Below are 14,567 nucleotides of genomic sequence, written 5' to 3'. Positions count from 1 at the left end.
CTTACATGTGATAAAGAAAGGGAACCATTATTTGTATGGTAGCCAATTTAGAGTTCAAAGTGGTCACAAGGTCCTAAATTATTTCCTCACTAAGTCCAATCTTATGCCTAAGTAGCATAAGTGGGTAGCTACATTGCAAAATTAATATTTTGGCATCACTCATATGAGGGGCAAAGACAATGTAGTGGTTAAATGGCTAAAAGAAGGGACTAGATTGAATAATTACAAGAAGCATATCTTTTGGATAAAGAGCTTAGCCATGTTTTTTGGAAATTATAGCAAGGTCTCATGGAGGATAAATCCTAATATTAGCTTAAAAAGGCCTAATTTGGTTAAATGGCAAGATTGTTATTTCTTCTACTTCTTCTTTTACACGGAAAATTATGGAGGAATTGCATTATTTGCCTTTAGCTAGATACCTTGGGGTTTTTAAAATGCATGATAAGATTAGTAAAAAAAATTATTGGGAAGAATTGTGGAAAGATGTCAAAGATTTTGTCATGAAGTGCATACCTTCTCAACAGAATAAGGATAGCACCCATAAGCCAGGTGGTTTGTTGCAACCATTACCTATTCCTATAGGCAAATGGACGCACATTACTATGGAATTTATCACTGGCTTGCCTACTACCAAAAAGGGATGGAATATTATATATATGGTGGTGGATAAACTCACCAAGGTGGCCCGTTTCATTCCAACCAAGACCCAGTTTACTGCTTCTCAAGTAGCCAATCAGTTTATAGAGCAAATTTTTAGATTACATGGATTAGGTGATTGTTCATGATAGAGATTTAGTCCACAAGTAACTTTTGGTAGCCGTATTCACATCCATGGGCACTTAATTGGCTCCTTCTATAACTTATCACCCACAAACTGATGGATAGAGAGAAAGGGTAAACAAGTGGTTGGAGACTTATCTTTACCATTTCTATCATGATGTGCAAAATTCATGGGATTCTTGGTTGCACTTGACTAAGTTTACCTACAATAACTCCACTCATGCTAGCATTGGAGTTTCACCCTTTGAGACTATGTATGGTTATAAGGTGCCCTTACCCACGGTCATTTTCAATGAGAAAATAAATCCTCATGGGAAAGAAGAATTGAAAAGAATGCAAACCCTTCTTAAGTAGTGCAAGATGAATCTTAGGAAAGCCCAAGACTAAATGAAGATGTATGCAGATGAGAAGAGATGATCCTTAGAGTTCTAAAAAGGAGAATTTGTTTTGCTAAAAGGGCCCAAGTTTCATTACTCTACCTTGAAGGATGGATCCAATAACAAGCTTGCTTATAGGTTTTATGGACTCTACAGGATATTGAAGCACATTGGAGACTTGGCATATAGATTGGAACTACCCTCTTCTACTAAGATGCATAATGTGTTCCATGTTAGTCAGCTCAAGCCTTTTTATGGTGCTCCTGTTGATACAATTGATAAGCTGCCATCTATTGATGAAATATGTCTTATTCCACAATAGGGTTAGGGTATTGGGAAGGACCAAGTGGAAGAATTAGTCCCTGAGGCTGTCATAGGTCAACATGAGAACAAGCTTTTCTCTTGCTCTATCATTGAATATATAATTATTAGATATGATCAATGCCCCACTCTCATTAGGTGCTACCAATGATCCATAGTGCTCAAAGTTGTAAGGCCCCCATTATGAGGAGAAGCCAAATGTGAGCCCGGACATTGGTTGAGTCATGACTTGTATATCAGATGAGGTCTATGTGACCGGATGGCAAAAAGGTGACTGTTGTGGGTCTTATCTTTGGGTTAGACAGAGTGGTTAAGCTGGTAGCAACTCGAGGCGCATTGCACCGAGTTGCGGTGTAAGGGACTTAAAAGGGGCCCCGATGGTAAAGGGAATATTCCCTGGAATATTCCCTAGCCGACTAGTGGAGGCTCATATGGTAGGTCGGTCAGCACGCCGACCTAACGACCTTCGCGGGCTATAAAAGCTAAACCTCTTCGCAGCCATCTCTCACTCATCTTTCACCCAGTCAGAGTTGTTGTTCCAGCTAGCATTAAGCTCTTCACCTATCTTCTGTCTAGATCGCCATCTAAGCTTCACACAGTGGAAGCGCACGGGTGGACAGAGCCATCCTTGTATCAGTTGTTTGGAGTTAAAGAATTTACTGATTCTCCTCTTATCTGTTGTGTACTCTCTATCTCTTTCTCAGATTCTGTTCGCTGCGCCGTGTAATATTTTACATGGTATCAGAGCCCAGGGGGCTCTAGAGATCGGAGAGCGTGCAAGAGGCAAAGGCTTCAACAAAAAAGAGAAACTATGTCGACTTCCGGAAGCGGTGCAGGAGGTGGTGTTGCTGTACCGGCTATTCAAACACTGAGGATTCGTCCACCAACCTTCAGCGAAGGCAAGTTAGATGGTACAAACTACACCTTGTGGAAGTTCAAAATTACAACTATCCTTGATTCTTATGAGCTTCTGGAGACTGTGTTGGGAACTGACGCAGAACCACAGCCTACCCCCGACCCATCAAATCCTAGTGTGATGATTCCTCCGAATGCAGATCTTCTACGAGCTTGGAAACGAAGGAATGCAAATGCATTGTGTGCCTTAGTTACAAGCTTTTCTGACAGTGTTTTGACTTTGATTCAGCATACAACCAAAGCGTCAGAGGCTTGGAATGTGCTAAGGAGTCAGTATGAAACACGAAACCAAACAAGGATTCAAAACTTGGAGAATCAACTAGCAGCGGAGAAGTTTGCTGAAGGAGAGACGGTTGAAGCATTCATCACTCGGATTAAGAATCTGCGCGACCAGATGGCTGGCGCTGGGATACAAAAGACTAGCGAAGAGCTAGCTCGGAGGTGTCTTCGGATTTGTCCACAAAAGTTTGATGGACTAGTAACTGCCCTTAATACTCAGGTGAGACCTCAAGCTTTGACTTTTGAGGAGTTTTGTCCATTATTAATGGAGGAGGAATTGAGGTTGAAAGCTCGAGAAGGAAGCAACAATGGAGATGCTGCATTCTCTGCCAATGCAAAAGGCAAAGGTGTCTCCTCCACCAAAAATGATGGTGACAAAAAGAAGAAGGGCGGCAAGAAGAAGTTTCAAGGAGAGTGCTTCTACTGCAAGAAGAAAGGACATGCAATTGCAGATTGTCGTGTCAAGAAGGCAGATGAAAAGAATGGTACCCTTAAAAGTAAATGGAAAGAGATAGCCAATACGGCTGAAGCAGAGTTGGAATTATTCATGGCGACCATTAAGGAAGTGTGCTCCTCAGCGCAAGAAGAATCTACCACTGACTCATGGGTGTTGGATAGTGGGGCCTCCCGTCACATGACCAACAAGAAAGGTCTATACAGTTCTATGCAGCCTCTACAAGAATCCATCACTGTGACGGTTGGAAATGATGCTAAATGCCCTGCTGCGGGCACAGGTACTATTTCTTTTGTTGCTGTAAATGGTGAAGTCAAAAAGCTTTCAAATGTGTTGTATGTTCCCGAAATCAGGAGAAATCTCTTATCAGTTGCTGCCATAACTGATCTTGGTCATGAAGTGAGGTTCAAGAAGACAGGTGCAGAAATTATTGATAGTGCTGGCACAATTGTTGGCAAAGGAGAAAGAAGGAACAACTTGTATGAGCTAAGTGCTCTTACAGCCACCGCTGGAGTGGGCACAAGTAAGCTTTGGCATGAAAGGTTTGGACACATCGGATTTGCAGTATTGAAGGAGATGCAAAAGCAAGGTATGGTTGCTCACCTACCTACAATAACTGAATTGAAGGAACCATGTGAAGCTTGTATGATGGGCAAGCAACAGAGAAAGGCATTTCCACAAGAAAGCAAGAATAGAGCACAGGCTCCTCTAGAGTTGGTGCATGCTGACTTGTGTGGTAAGATGCCTACACAGGCCTTGGGGGGATCTTCTTATTTTATGTTGATTGTCGACGACTACAGTAGGAAGATGTGGGTGTACTTCCTTCGTGATAAGGCTCAAGCTTTTGGTAAGTTTAAAGAATGGCTAATACTTGTTGAGAATGAAACAGGGAAAAGTGTGAAGAAATTTAGAACAGATGGTGGTGGTGAGTTCAACTCAAAGGAGTTTGAAGGCTTTTGCAAGAGCAAAGGGATCAAGCGTCAATTGACGACGCCTCACACACCTCAGCAGAACGGTGTTGTGGACGCACCATTGTGGAGATGGCAAGATGCATGCTAAAGGGCAAGGGATTTCCTAACCATTTTTGGGCTGAAGCTGTTAATACTACAGTCTACATTCTAAATCGGAGCTATACAAAGGCTCTCAAGGGAAAAAGACCTCATGAGGCTTACACTGGTAAGAAACCATCTGTTTCACATTTCAGAATTTTTGGATGTGAATGTTATGCACATGTTCCAGATGAGAAGAGAAACAAGTTACAACCAAAAAGCAGAAAATGTATCTTCTTGGGTTATAGTGATGAGCAGAAGGCTTACAAGTTATATGACCAAGAGGCAAAGAAGATCATCGCGAGTCGTGATGTGGTGTTCAAGGAGGAGCCGCATACAGTGGAGGAGGAGAAGGCAAGTTCTTCCATTTTATCATCAAGCGAAGAAGTAGTCCATTATGAACCTGTCCCGAGAGCTATCCCTATCCTTAAGGAGGAGGAAGCATCATCTTCAGATGATGAGGAAAAAGTTCACCAACCTGACATCACCCCACCGGAAAAGCCATTGCCGCGCTGGGTGAAGCAGCTCTATGACCACAATAATCCTATGCTTGCATCTGTTGAGGAGAAGGCAGATGGACCAAGGAGGTCTCAGAGAATAGAGGAGCAAAGGAGGGCTTCTGCTCACATAGTCAATATGGCCTTGATGGTTGAGATTATGAGAGAAGTAAAGGAGCCAACTGACTTAGAAGAAGCACTTGCAGATCCATCATGGAAGGATGCTATGCAGGCGGAGTATGACAACATAATGAAGAATGACACTTGGGAGCTAGTGGATCGACCAGCAAAGCGGAAGGTTATTGGCACCAAGTGGATCTGGAAGGTAAAGTACAAGGCTGATGGTACCTTAGAAAAGTACAAAGCTAGACTGGTTGCCCAAGGATTTTCACAAGTTGAAGGGTTTGATTTTCAAGAGTCATTTGCCCCAACTGCCAGAATGACCACTATTCGCACAGTACTTGCAGTGGCTGCCCACAAGAAGTGGCCAGTATACCAAATGGATGTTAAGTCAGCGTTCTTAAATGGTGACCTCAAGGAGGAGGTGTACGTGGCTCAGCCACCAGGGTTTGAGCCCCCCCATTCTGAGAACAAAGTGTGTAAACTGAAGAAGGCATTGTATGGGCTTAAACAAGCCCCCAGAGCATGGTACCAGCGGATAGATAGGTTCTTTTTAAACCTAAACTTCAAAAGATGTGCCTCAGATGCTAACTTGTATGTTTACAGGGATGGTAAAAAGTCTGTAGTGATTGTCCTATATGTGGACGACCTTCTTATTACAGGTGACTATGAAGATATGATCAACCAAACTCGAAAGGCTTTGAGCTCTGAGTTTGAAATGACAGACTTAGGCTTGCTGCACTATTGTTTGGGGATTGAAGTCTGGCAAGAGCCAGGAAAGATCTTCATCTCTCAGAAGAAGTATGCATGGGAGATCTTGAAGGCATTTGGCATGACCGAGTGCAAGGAGATAGCTACACCTATGGAGGTGAATGCAAAGTTATCCGTCGAGGATACATCAGCATTAGCAGACATTGGGAGGTTTAGGAGGTTGGTCGGCAGTCTGATCTACTTGTGTAACACCAGACCAGATATCAGTTTTGCTGTTGGTGTTTTGAGTAGGTTCTCAAACAAACCTCATGAGAGTCATTGGAAGGCTAGGATGCGGGTGCTCAGATACTTGAAGAAAACTCTTGACTATGGTATCACATACAGTTTCGGAACTTCTCTTGTGGGAAACTGTGACTCAGATTGGGTAGGAGACATTGATTCCAGGAAGTCAGTTTCTGGTTATTGTTTCTCTTTGGGTTCAGGAATTTTCTCTTGGATTAGTAAGAAGCAACCAACAGTGGCATTGTCTTCTATCGAAGCAGAGTACAAGGCAGCTTGTTTTGCTGCATGTGAGACCGTATGGTTGAGAAGGATTCTATGGCATATGGGAGTGCAGGATGAAGAACCAACTGTGCTGAGATGTGACAATCAAAGTTGCATCGCCATTGCCAAAAATCCAGTGTTTCATGCACGCACCAAACATACAGAGATCCAGTATCACTATGTGCGTGATTTGATGGAGGATGGGATAGTGGAACTGGTCTACTGTCCAACAGAGGAGAATGGAGCAGACATCTTCACCAAAGCACTTACAAAGGATCTGCTTCAAGTTCATCTTCAGAGACTCGGCATTGGGCCGAGGAGATAGTTCACCTATGGGTGGACATTGAGGGGGGGTGTTAGATATGATCAATGCCCCACCCTCATTAGGTGCTACCAATGATCCATGATGCTCAAAGTTGTAAGGCCCCCATTATGAGGAGAAGCCAAATGTGAGCCCGGACATTGGTTGAGTCCTGACTTGTATATCAGATGAGGTCTATGTGATCGGATGGCAAAAAGGTGACTATTGTGGGTCTAATCTTTGGGTTAGACAGAGTGGTTAAGCTGGTAGCAACTCGAGGCGCATTGCATCGAGTTGCAGTGTAAGGGAGTTAAAAGGGGCCCCGATGGTAAAGGGAATATTCCCTGGAATATTCCCTGGCCGACTATGGAGGCTCATATGGTAGGTCGGTCAGCACGCCAACCTAACAACCTTCGCGGGCTATAAAAGCTAAACCTCTTCGCAGCCATCTCTCACTCATCTTTCACCCAGTCAGAGTTGTTGTTCCAGCTAGCCTTAAGCTCTTCACCTATCTTCTGTCTAGATCACCATCTAAGCTTCACACAGTGGAAGCGCACGGGTGGACAGAGCCATCTTTGTATCAGTTGTTTGGAGTTAAAGAATTTACTGATTCTCCTCTTATCTGTTGTGTACTCTCTATCTCTTTCTCAGATTCTGTTCGCTGCGCCGTGTAATATTTTACATAATTAAATGGAGAGATTTGCCACTTGAGGAAGCTTCTTGGAGGCATATTTCTATACTAGATGAGTTTTCTTACCTATGGGATACATTAATGGCTGAAGCATACTGACATGGAGATAGTTATGGTATAGACACAGTATTGATGGTAAACTAGTTTAGAATAGTTTTTATTTTGTTTAATTTTCACAATTAGGGAACCTATATTAGTCAAAGTACTTATGAGGAGCTACGTTTTGACATGTGGCATGCTTTGTTTGGACACCTACTTGAAGCTATGGAAAATTTGGTTCAATAGGATCTATTCTTACAGCAAGCTGTCTTCTTCATTTTGAGTTCATCTTTTAAAGAATTTAAGGCTCTAAATACTTTTGAAGCACTCCTGATCATATATACAGTTGAGGCTTACTCTCATTCCTTCATTTCAATCCATATGTCTTTAATCTTTCATTCATTTCCCTACTTGTATAGCTGAAAACATAGTAGTACTCTATTTCATCCATCCTTTCCAACTTTCATAAGTTTGTTTTTTAGAGAAAAGACCTTTGGGACAGGATGGATTGTAAGAAACTGGGAAGAAGAGATGCTTAGTGTAGAAATAATAGTATTAGCATGCCACATTGACATAGGTATAAAAGGGAGAGACTTGTAAGTTTTCACATCTTTTTGAAACATAATACATTACTATCTCTTTCCACACCACCTTGCTTAGAGCTTCTATGGCTTCTCACCTCTTTCTATCTTTCTCTATCCTTTTCTAGACTTTCTCTCTCCTTCGTCACTCTCTTTCTCCCTTTTTCACTCCTTTTTCTCTCTCTTCTGCAGTCTTCTCTCTCCTCTTTCTCTCTCTCCAGTCCACTTCTTGACATTTTACACATAAAGAGAGGAGCTTTGGTTGTTTTTTTAAGACCAGAAACGAAGATATATTTAAGACAAAGTTTCCATCCATCAAGCTATTGTCCAAGAACCAAGGATTTTGGTTCTATTTATGCCCAGTGAATTTTTTTATTGAAGGTCGAGAAAACTATGTTTTTCAAACAACTTTTATGTTCTTAGTAGACATCTATATGAGTGCTATTATTTAGCAAGCTCTTCATTTGGAGCTTTTTAAGTGCTTCTTGAAGATTTTTGGTCATCACTTGGATTTTTTTGATTATTTTATGGAGCTTTTTGTTTGATTATGTTATCGCTTTGAATCTAATTATTTTGCAATTGCAAACTAATTAGATCAATTATATTAGGATGTTGAATTGCAAACTAATCGCAAACTATTGAATGCTTTGATCTCTAACAAAAAATAGGTATGCAACTACTTCTAAAGCATGAAGTTTTAGCATAATTTTATAAGTTTATGAAGTAATCCCAATTTAAGTGAGATCCAAAATCCATAGAGTCATACATAATTCCCGAGCATCATCAAGCCCCATGGCATGCACTACCAATACAAGGCATCATATTAAAAATAATGCAACTACAAATCATGTGAAATCATCATCGTCACTAGGATGAACAGATGGCGGTCCGCATGCCACATCAACCAAGCACTGGTTGTAGAGGCTAAAATCACCCTCAAGGCACATGCAAAAATGATGCATCTCTATGCATGCTCTACCAAGGCTGCCACAACCTGAAAAAATATCCAGCACATAGTCGAGATCCTCTGTGAACATAGCAAGGAGCCACCTACAAAAGAAACCATTCAGTAACATCCATAACAAAAGCATGACATATCTCAATGCAAAGTATAAACCAGTCTAAGAGTGTATAACGCACCTATAAAAAACTAGTGATCTTTTTGCACCCCCTCGAACCTCTACACCATCCACATAAGTGTGCTCAGATGACGTGCCCTGGAGGTCTGTCTCGAAGAGGAAGCTACGAGAGGCAAGAAACTTGTATGGGCTAACCCTCTCTCCAGTCTCTCTATTATATGAAGGGACATGCATCCCTCGATAAAACAAGCCAATAGTAAGGTCCATGACCTAGCAATGCAGAATCATCTTATTAGCTACTTAAACTTTTATTTTAAAAAGTTACAAGTTTGTCTTCAACACACTTACCTCCTCTTGAGTATCAGGGTGTCTATATCCACCCTCACACACGAGAGTCCATGTGGAATGGAGCTTCAATCCAATGGCATGAGCTCCTCTAAGCACTTTTCCAAAGTGTTGTGCAAGTCCCAAAGTCACCAAGAACCTCTCATGTGCCAAGAATATATGGGCTAGGTCCATGACACCTTTGACAAGTGCACTAGAAAATGTATTCCATTCGGGAATCCCTTTCAAATGTAAAGATGTATAAGACCATGCAATATCACATGAGTTTATAAACTAAACTAATGCAAGCACATATACCTTCTACCTCAAGGCCAACAACAAGCAAAGATGTTGGAAAATCTGCAAACAACAACTTAGCAACCTCATATGATGGGACACCATTACACTAGTAAGAGTTGATGGTATTTCCCTCCATGAAGCGCTTAATACTAAAATTGAAAACACAATAACAAAGCATAAGTAACCATTACAATAGATGTGTATATGGAGAATGGTGATAAAATATACCCATCCAATGCAAAATCGTCGATTGATGTCGCGTCTACCAACAACAGAGCACCTACGATAGTTTGGTATTGATATCCTATCATCAAAATAAAGTTTACTTACAAATGTTGATGTTGGCTAAATGTTAAGACTCTGAATGTAAAGCTAGAAATCTACATACCTGTCTTGCGTATAGTGGGATGTCTACAAGACTCTTGTATAGGCTCTGATGACTGAGTCATGAACGACATAGCCCGAGAAGGTGTAGTATGTTGCAAAGATCCCTCAAAGTGACCCTTACTTTTTTCCTTTTCTTTCCAAATGCTATGCATGTCAAAACCATATTTTTTGCCTAAAGTTGTAAAGAAAAATAGGAAGGAAAGAAAATTATTTAGTGTTTAATGTTTATATTTTATATTATCTTTAAAAAAATAAAAATGTACTTTTAACATGACTCCAATAATCCAAAAAATGATACTTGATTCACCTTCTAATTCTTCATCCAATGAAACAACTTTCTCTTTGTGTTTAGACCTTCTCTTTGTTGTACCAACCTCATTTGATTCACTTATATTACCTATGCAATATAAAGACAACAAAATAATACTTTAATAAATTGACTCATCAAATGAAAATCCTAAACTCTTTCATTCATGTAAATTGGCTTATTCTTGCTATGCTTCAACGCATCATCTATCGTGGGGATATTCTTTCGTTTTCCCATGGACTTTTTCTTCATTGTAGTATCAACAGTTGCATCACTAATGGCACCTAAGTAGTGTGAAGTCAACACAATATAATATCATATTCATGCAAATTAGAAATAAGGCTACTTGGATCAAACTAAAAATTTGCATTCCATCCAATATACCCTTTGCCATGCTACCACCACAAGTTGCCTTTATCCCCACAACATGAGGGACCATGTCTATTGTATTGGACATTTCTAATTTGCAAAAACAACAAAGTTAAGAAAACACAAAAGTCTAAAAAGTTATGATAAGTTTCATGTTAAACGAATACATTTTTAGAAAGTGCCATTTCCTTCATCCTCTTCTTTGTGCATAGAAATTACTCTATTTTGTTCCAGAAATCCTGTATATAAGGCAAGTATTACTAAAACAAATAGCTAAGAGCAAGAGTTACCACATATTTACTATGTTTGACTCTCAAAGTACTTACTCTCTCTTAATTCAATCTCTTGCCGTGGAATGTCATCCAATGGATAGTCTATCTACCATGGACAAATACGCATTTCCACAGACCCCTCTCAAGCAGTGCTTTTGAGAACATACAATTTTCACATCCCAAGTCCATCCACTCCTCCACTAGAGGAGGGAGGCTTTCTAGCACTCCACTTTCCTATAGACTACACAACCATCTTTTCCAAAAACATAAGAACAAACAACAAAAACACTCTTAAGTTAGAATACATTTGTACATATGGTATTTAGAAAATATGGTTTCTTTATACTAGAAATACCTGTATACCACCCTCTTGCTTGATTGTGTGAGCTCTCGAACCTTCTCAGAGTCTCCAACATTCTTCATTTCACCAAAAATATTTGCAAATGCCTTTAAAATATGTAAACGTCTTTGGCCTTTAAAAAAAACATCAAAGCCTCCTGGAATCTCAGTGCCATCAACTTGTAAGCTCGTGATCAATAAGGAACATTCTCCAATCATATGAAACCAATACACCTCTTGCTTCATGTAGCTACGAAATCTCCTTACATCCACAAAGTGTGACATAGTGGAGTCCTTTTCCTTTGTGATAGTCATGAGAAGTAAAATCTCCCTTTTTCTAATATATTGGTTATTGAACAAAACATAACTTCAATATTGTTGAACCAAATTATGTTCAATTCCAAAAAATAAGAGAACATTAGTCCATGAGGAAAACATACCTCTCCGCAGCAATATTAGCACTACAAATGGCATACAACTTGTCCTTGGTAATAGCCATCATGTTCTTTTCATCCCAATTCAATGCAAACAAAACAGAAAAGAAATCCTCTCCATGCGCAAGATTAGCTATTCCAAGGTACTTGTATCCTTTGTCCCTCAATTTATCTTGCTCTTTGTTTATGAATTGTTTTCTTTTTGCCTCATAATTTGCTTCTGGAAATGCAAGCTCCTTGAGGCGGGCCTCCTCTTTGAGTATGGCAGAGTTATAGTCATCCTAAATAGAAAAACCAATACACTATTCTTAGTTATGGTTAAATTCAAGATACCACAATTTGTTATGCTGAAAACTAAAATACTATACCAAACTTTTTACCTTCCACACCAAAAGCGATATTAGCAAACATGGGTTCTTGTACCATGGATCATTGCCATGGTTACTTTTTCCCTTAATTTCATACTCTATTTCAGCCCACCATCTTTGAGAAGGGCTCATCCTTTCCAAAACGCTTTGTTTATCAGCGATGCCAAACTTTTGGAACATGAAAATTTCATGGCCTAGGTTGGGTTTGACATGTGCTCTTGTTACACTACAACATTGAAAATTATCTTTAAATTTTAAGATTCACACATAAATAAAACCTATTCACATTCACATAACTAATAAATGAAACCTATTGGCATTCACATGTAAATGAAACCTATTGGTATAAATAAAATACCTTGACATTCACACATAAATTATCTTTATATTTTGAGATTCACACATAAGTAAAAACTATTGGCAATGTTCACACACAATTGCTGATCTATTAATCCATTTGAAAAAGTTAATAGTGATAAGTATACTTACGCATTTGATGTATCCAATGCTAACAATAGTTCTCCTTCTTTCTTCTTCTCCACTTGAATGAATTGACATAGAACTCTAACATGTCACGAAATATCTTCATTATAAACTACATACATCAAATAATAAAATAAATAATTAGGCAAAGAAGGAAGTATCATCACAATAAACAAGAGAAAGAAAGACAATGCATAGTTACCTTCCTTTATCCTCTTCATCCATGTCTTCAATCTATGATTACCATCCCATACCAAAAACTTGCGCCCTCTTAAATCACCCCACTCATCAGTCAATTTATCTTCAAACCTTTAGTTAACTTCTCTCCAAAGGGCGCCCCACTCTTCCAAAATTTGGGGAGATACATCCATTAGCTCACCAGTGGGCCTTCTCAAAGAAACCAAAATTTTTTCAATTGTTTCCATATACGAAGCATTATCGAAAGATGAAATCAACTATGTAGCAGAACTAGATGCAAGCCTTATAGCCTCATAGGGCACAAGTCTACACAAAGGGATAGGAGGAGGAGAAGTAGACCTCGTTACAAAAAATGAGGCCAACACATCTGACATAAGCCCAAACTTGACATTCTCTCCAATGTGTCTATCATGCTCACTGATTTCTTTCTTTTCTTCATTAGCAACATCCTCATTCACCTCTTCATTTTCCTCATGTATAGTTTGCAAATCTAAAGACCTCCCCTATGTTGTTTCACCACACTCCGTGGTGGTAGTGTGGGTGCTCATAGGATCAACATGAATGTCATTGCTTGCTTCATCCATGCTATCCTCAAGCGCTTCATCATCAATGAAAGGACATTTTTTCCTTGGTTTTTCACCCTTGTTATTTGGAGATTCAGAGAATGCACGGGAGGATGCTTCTTGATCGATACTTACTAGTCTATTGCATAGACCGGATCTTAACCTTGTAATTGGAGTATCTACAAAAATAAATTGAAAATAGAATATAACATTTATATGGAACTTTAAAAGAGTTTCTTAACCATTAAGAATAGAATGTGATTGAATGACTTACTTGGACGGCCCCTTTTGCTTTGACCTCTCCTACCACCACCACGCCGACCTCTAGCCATGCTTAGAAGCACTAAAACAAACCACAAATCATTTTAAAAATCAAGATAACTCAACTAAATCACATATTCTATTAATTAATCTCCACCAAAATATGACCATTTGACGCAGACAATACACTTTAATATCATTTGTTATTTGGTTTTAATAAATGTATTAAATTTTCTTAATCATTTGAACCTCCTGACCACATTTTCACCCCTGCATCCCCAAAGGGGAGATACTCCCAACCCCTTGTTCCTGTTTGCGTTGATGCAGACAATGCTGAGTGTTTGACAATTTCCAATCCAAAAAAATCAAATCATGTCACATTTATTTCTTTAGGATGATTTGTGTATGATTTAAAAATGGTTTAATTTTTCATGCCTTAGACTCGCGCGGTTCACAACCACTCTATATGGAGGGGGGTGTAGGGGGGGCATCAGCCCCCCCTACTATTGTCGCCAGGGGGTTCCAAAGGGGGACCGGCGATAGCCATGAGGCCCCCCTTAGCTAAAAATTGTAGGTAACTTTGCTATAGAAGAGGTTTAAGGGGCGGTTTAGGGAGGAGCAGTGGTTTAAGGATGAGGGGCTAAGAGAGGAGTGGTTTAGGGAGTAGGGACTGAGAGGGGAGTGGTTTAAGGAGGAGGGGCTGAGAGGGGGGCGGCTGTGCACTACCCGCCCCATTTCATAAGGTACCTCGCCCCCCCACCAGGTCGTCTGCATTGACGCAGACAGCGGGCGGGTACTTCCCCCTCCTCGCCTTCTCCCTCTCCTCCTCCTCCCTCCAAAGGGGGCTACGCCCAACCCTCGAGAGTTGTCTGCGTTGATGCAGATAGTCCGGGTGTCCCAAAGGTCTCCTCTCCCATTTTTTCAGTTTACCTTCTCCTTCTCTACCTCCCCTTTCCTTCTCTCCCCTCTCATTGTCTACCTACTCTTCCATTTCTTTCAGCCATGGAGGAAAAATGAAACTTGAAATATAGATTTTCAGCCATAAGGATGGAGTGTGAAGCTTACCTGGTGAGTTTGATGGAGAATGTTGATCTTGTTTGAGCTTGTTGCAAGGGCTGCTCTCCTTCTTGCTTCTTCTTTATATCTTCCAACTTGCAATGGGAGAGGAGAAGAGGGAAACAAAAGAGAAAAGGAAGAATAAGAAAAAGAAGAAGAAGAAGAAGAA

The sequence above is a fragment of the Lygodium microphyllum genome, chromosome 25 (assembly GCF_053477565.2).
Source record: "Lygodium microphyllum isolate KBCC chromosome 25, Lygodium_microphyllum_v1.1.10, whole genome shotgun sequence".
Classification (NCBI taxonomy): Eukaryota; Viridiplantae; Streptophyta; class Polypodiopsida; order Schizaeales; family Lygodiaceae; genus Lygodium; species Lygodium microphyllum.
This window is presented reverse-complemented; position numbering follows the sequence as displayed.